Genomic DNA, 6,222 nt, shown 5'->3' with positions numbered 1-6,222 from the left:
AGGTTTGACTTTGGAACTGTGTGAGATTTTCACTAATACACAACAAGTCAATGCAGCACACATTCAACTGATGCAAACCTGTTTATTTCCAAACATAATTGTAAATATGAGTATGTCTGTGTCTTGTTTGGTTAACTGTGCTTTCCAAGATGTGCCGGGGGACAATATTTGCTCTATGTAGTTGAGTATTTCTACCAATAACTGGGCAAAAGGACATCACATGTAAGCCATAAAAACTAGAGAGAGGACTTTCCTGTGAAATAGAGGTTCCGAAGGGGACATGTTACTTAGACCACATGGGAAAAAATTAGGAAATAGTATCCTTAGGTATATCCACCAGGCAGAAGTGGAAGGTTACAGGGTTGCCACACTTGGCAGAGAAGCAATTGCTACTGGAATAGAGTGTCCAGTTCTAGTGCTCAGAATTCATGATGGATGTGAATAATTTGGAGAAGGGTCAACACAAAGCCATGGGAATATTAAGGACCTGGAAAGTCTCCAGCAGTGCAATCTACTCAGTTTATCAGCGTGATGACTTAAGGATAACTGGTCACGGTACACAAAACAGGACAAATAGCGAAGAGCTGTTCAGTCCAGCAGTCAGAGGTCTGACAAGCTCCTCTGTCAAAAAGGTGAAGTTAAAACCCAAACAAAAAATAAGACACTATTTTTCTTAGTAATCCATTAAATTAATGGCTATATTCACTCAATGAAGAAGTCTGGTAGCACTGGCAGTTTTTAAATCTCGATTGGGTGTGTCTCAAAAGGCAAGTTCACTTATCCTGAAGCAGAAAGAACCGTGTGAGACTGTGGATTCTGTCATTGATGGGATCAGACTGGGTATTTGAGCTGTGCTGCTCTTTATCTAAGACTGTATGGATATGTGCCCTGAGAGAGCTGGTTATCTGTATGTCATGACATGGGGATGATGCTACCTCAGATCTGATAAACAGTACAGCAGTATTATTCTGGTAATGAGTTCTGGCTAATTAACTGTGTCACGCACAAGGACCAGTCAATCATCCGTGGTAATGTGACTCTGCTGCTTCTCTTTGTGGAGCTGGCTCTGTACAGTCCAGGGTTGTGCAGCTGTTTGATGTATGTACAGTTCAATATAGACCCTAAGCAAGTTTGTTTCCATGTACTAAAAAAATGGTGACAATAGAGTGCTTCACTCTTTAATGAAGGTAGAGTCATTACTGTAACTTGTATTGTGGTATTTTAAACTCTTTTATGTATGCAGATATAGCTGAGACATTACAGAGTGTCTGTTCCCTCTGCATATCAGCCACATTAAGACACATTATTCCTGGTTTTCTTAGCTGTTTTTTTGGCTCTGACGTTCCTACTTGTATCATTTAATGAGAAACTTTGAACAGAGGGATTTATTGTGACATTATTCATACTGAGAAGAGGAAATAGATGATGAGGAAATGAATAACTCTTCTGTAAAAAACTGTGAAATGACAAAAATCTAATGGAGACATTTTTACAGTTGTTTGTAACTGTTTATCATATCAGTCAGTAGGTGAGTCATTGCACCAGAACCTCTCTTACTCTTTATTTACTCCAGATAAATATTTGCAACATGCAAGTAATTATTTGTATTACTGGGTCTCATCCCTGGAATTTTCCAGAGATGTTCTCTGATTCCATGATACCTGTGTGGGCTAGGGGTGTATATGATATACTCTGCCTTTAACAAGGGTTTCCTACATGTTATAGTCACTTGGAACATTACAACATCTTTCTAAAAAGGTTTCCCTAAACAATGCCAATTCACAAATATATAATGAAAACTCAAAATTTAAATTATAGCCTTCTCACTAAATGCAAACACAGAAACATTTTAATAAACTGAAAAATAAATAGGAATTACACAAAAAAATATGTGAGAAGTCTGAGGATGAGTGTAAAAGTAGTGTACACATATGTAGGTTAAGTCATGGTAGACTAAGGAAGTAAACTGTATTTAAATTTAAGATGCCTCCTGAACTATGCTTCCTAAAGTAAATGCTTTTGTCTCTTGTCTACAGCAGTTTGTAAATAAGCCCCAAAATGTTCTTCACATGCTGGGATTCCGTTTGATCCTTAGGGCAATTTCAGTGGTTTCAAAGCAGATTAGTTTTGCAAGAAACAAAATCAATCTCCATTTGAAGTGTCCTCTAGTGTCTGGCAGGGATATTAATGTGTGGACTTCCGGAGACCATGTCATGCCCAATGCATATCTGACAGACAAGTGACAATATAAGGCTGCTGAGAAATCCTGTGTCACCCAAGTGGGTTTTGTGCTATACTAGTGGTGATGTCCCGTGACTGTGCTTTTTGAAACCTGAGGACTATGAGGTATAAAATATAATCTACAGAGCACCTAGCTGCACCAGGAAGTGCTCCCCCCACCCCTGTCCTTTTTGTTCAAGAAGGTATTTCTGTTATAGTTTCATGAACTGAGTGTGCTGCTCGTGTGGCAGCCCTGAAAATGGATTTTTGAGTTCCCTTCCCTTCCCTTCCCTTCCCTTCCCTTCCCTTCCCTTCCCTTCCCTTCCCTTCCCTTCCCTTCCCTTCCCTTCCCTTCCCTTCCCTTCCCTTCCCTTCCCTTCCCTTCCCTTCCCTTCCCTTCCCTTCCCTTCCCTTCCCTTCCCTTCCCTTCCCTTCCCTTCCCTTCCCTTCCCTTCCCTTCCCTTCCCTTCCCTTCCCTTCCCTTCCCTTCCCTTCCCTTCCCTTCCCTTCCCTTCCCTTCCCTTCCCTTCCCCTCCCCTCCCCTCCTTTGGATACTATTCAGTTCAGCAGTGAGAATCCTGTCTCTCACACATAAGAAGACATTTCTTCAGACCCAGAACCTCCAGCTGACTGTGCTCAGAGTAGTAGCCATGACAGGGACACGAATTTTGCTTATCTTCTGCTTCAGAGAAAGGGATACCCCAGAAAACAGCTCTTTAAAGGGGGTGTCTTGCTGGGATATCCAGGGTTTGCCGTAGGACTGTTTTCAGTCCTTTTTTATTGTGTCTCACAATCTTACTGTCCAAACTCAGAGTGGGAAGGTATTTTTCAGCAGAAGGCACCAGAGAATCACTTGGATAGAGCATGAACAGGAACTGAAAGAAAGGTCTGCTCAAGAGATCTGTATATTCAATGGTGGCTTGAGCAATGATACATTTGATTTATGTGAGACAGAAATAAGGACTAGCTTAGAGGTTGGACTTCAACTTTTCCTTGACCTTGTCTCACATAATGTCCTCTTGAATACCCCAAACAAGATTTGTCTGAAAAGTAATCACTCTAAGGTTGTTCTGAACTGATGATGTTCTAAAACCACTCTTAAGCAGGAGCTATCTCTGTCAAGCTGATAGATCATTTCAAGGAAGACTTTGAGATATTTATTTCTGTGTGTGGTTCTGTTCAGCACTTTTGATATTTTGGGCTGTTTACACACAGTGTGCACTTAAGAAATTGAGTATGAAATAGACTCTGGAAGCAGTCTGGAAGATGCTACTAGAATTCAAAATGGTCTTGATGAATCACAGACTGCTAAGGTGGCTGCAGCCATGGCTGTGAAACTTTGTAAATGTGAGTAGTATATGCTGCTACAAGAAGCAAAGATCAGACCAATGTATAAAAATAATTTAAAGTTTTTATTATTGTAAGGAGAGAAAAATCTCATTCTGGGACATACTAACAGGAGAATCATACGTATGATAAATATTTTGTAAAGTTCCAGTGTGAGGTAACTTTGATTTTAATTGCTTTCAAATGTTGTGCAGTAGTTTGTCAATGTCTGTATCACAGCAAAATGTCACAAGCTTAGGTACTTACACTGCAGTTGCAGCTGCAAATCTATGATCCGGTCTTACATAGACGTCTGGTGGTTTTTTTTTTAATGTGGTATATATTTTCAGGAGTAATGTAAAAGTGTATTAATGTAAATGAGGTAAAGGAACTGACAAGCCTTGTTGATAGGGAGCCTTGAAAAGAAAATTCCTAATCAAAGTAGACAGTGTGTTCCCTCCTCCTGTTTAATTGCTATTAAGAAATGCATCTGCTTATCTTCATTAACTGTACATGACATCTGTATATATGTGATGTGTGTTTCACAACTTCCTTCCTGCTTTTCAAGAACTACAACAAAATCAAAGGTTTCTGAACAACAGAATTTCTACTTCAACGTCACTTGAAATGCGTACAATTGTTTATGAGACAAAATGGAGGAGAGTGTAAAACTATCACTGGTGGCACATTACAAATAAGATATGCCTTTGCTTCTCACCCTCTCAAAGATGCAGGAGGTTCATCTTATTTAATCAATTAATAGGAAAAAAACTATTCAGAAAAAGAAATTCTTGAGAGATCAGGGCTTTATATTTCCTATACAGTGAAATAATAATGCAGTGAGAGACACCATCATAACTTAATTCCTGTTGAAGGATATAAAAAAGTAGACAAACCCCAGACAGTCCACAGAAAGAAGACACATAGACTTTGAATATTTAAAATAAAAAGTAAATATCTTGCCTTGTATTATTAGCAATACCTGATATGCATTTGCCCACACTGAACTAAACTAAACTAAACTAAACTAAACTAAATTAAACTAAACTAAACTGAACTAAATGAAACTATTATCTAAGAACGTTCAACACATTTGTCTGCCAAATGTCCATTGATTTCAGCTGTCTGGCTATCTCACAATTAAGTCAGTTTTGATGTGTTTTAAGAGAAGTTTTCCAAAGTATCCACTGAATACCAGCACGCACTTATACACATTAATTATATCCTCCCAAGCCCTCTTTTCCCCAGGGTATGGAGTCCCATTTCTCTCAACTTCTTATCTGTCAAATCCTCCAAAAGTGCATTTAAGAAATTAGATATCTTAAAGCAAATATTGCCAGTTCTTTGTTGATTGTTTCAAACAAATGCAATCGAATATATTGGAGAGGCCCTGGAGAGGGACTATTTACATCGACATATTACATGACGATGGAAGCAGAAAATTCAGCTTTAAACTGAAACTACAGGTTTAGACTGAATATTAGGAAGAAATTCCTTTGTGGTGAGGGTGGTGAGCAACCTGGTCTAGTAGATGCTGTTCCTGCCTAGTGCTGTTTCTTCCTGACCCAAACCAGTCTATGAAATTTCTGGGTTGAATAGAAATTAGTCTGGTTTGCTCTGGAAGCAGTGCAACTACTTCAGCCTGAGCTGGGAGAACACTGATCTCTGCAGCTCATGGCTTTCTACACTCACCCTTGTAGACATTCTTAATGCCTTTTCAAATATTTGAGCACTATTTAAAAAATTGCAGATCATAATAAATCTCTCTAACTATAGAAAGAAATGATACAAAAAGTTTTAGAAGCCTTTTAGGACATGTTTATAAAAATTAACAAAGTCAGTAAAAAAGGGGTGATTTAGATTCACTTAACCTTGAGTTGACTGACGTATGCTTAAAGAAACCCTGAGATACTGATTTTACATTTAAATTTTGCTTTTCATTCATACTTTACAAATTGTCAACAGATCTGGGAGGCTCCCACTTTCTAGCATGAAAATGTGGTCATGTCCAGCACATGACAGGGCAGATGTCTATGCAGAGTATGAAACTGAAGAGTGGGGCAGGATGCTCTGCTAACCCATGCTGCAATTGGCAGGAAGAGAGAGGAAGAGAGGGAACAGACTATAATTATTCAATTTGGAATTTGGCCATGCCACCATGGCTGGCATTCCTGCTCTTTTGTAGGAGTGCCTTGATGCAGGTTTTACAACTCATTGGGAAGATTAGAGTAAGGATAGTCAAACCTTGATGAGCTGGAAAATTTGGTTACTTCTAGCTGAAAGCTGTAAGATTTTTAGGCAAAAGCACAGTAGAAATCTCAGCAAATCACACATGCTATATATTTCTTGTATTTTTAGCCCCAGCTCTAGTTTTTTCAGTATGCTTTATATTGTGACCATTACCCTGACTTACATAATTTATGTATATTTGTGTAGATATCTACACACACAGAAGTAAAAATGCATATATGCATGGATATGTTTACAGAGTAATTTAAAGGCATTTGACTTGCACATTATTACAGTATCAATTTATTCTTTTTCAGTCAACTAAAAATAAATTGTTGAATTCTTGCATAAACTGAGTGGATATGTAAACAAATATTAAATGGCCTCACCTTATATTACAATATTGTGACATATTGTTTTTATTCTGCAGATATTTGTGATACATCT

The sequence above is a fragment of the Cyanistes caeruleus genome, chromosome 3 (genome assembly GCF_971803275.1).
Source record: "Cyanistes caeruleus chromosome 3, bCyaCae1.hap1.1, whole genome shotgun sequence".
Lineage (NCBI taxonomy): Eukaryota > Metazoa > Chordata > Aves > Passeriformes > Paridae > Cyanistes > Cyanistes caeruleus.
This window is presented reverse-complemented; position numbering follows the sequence as displayed.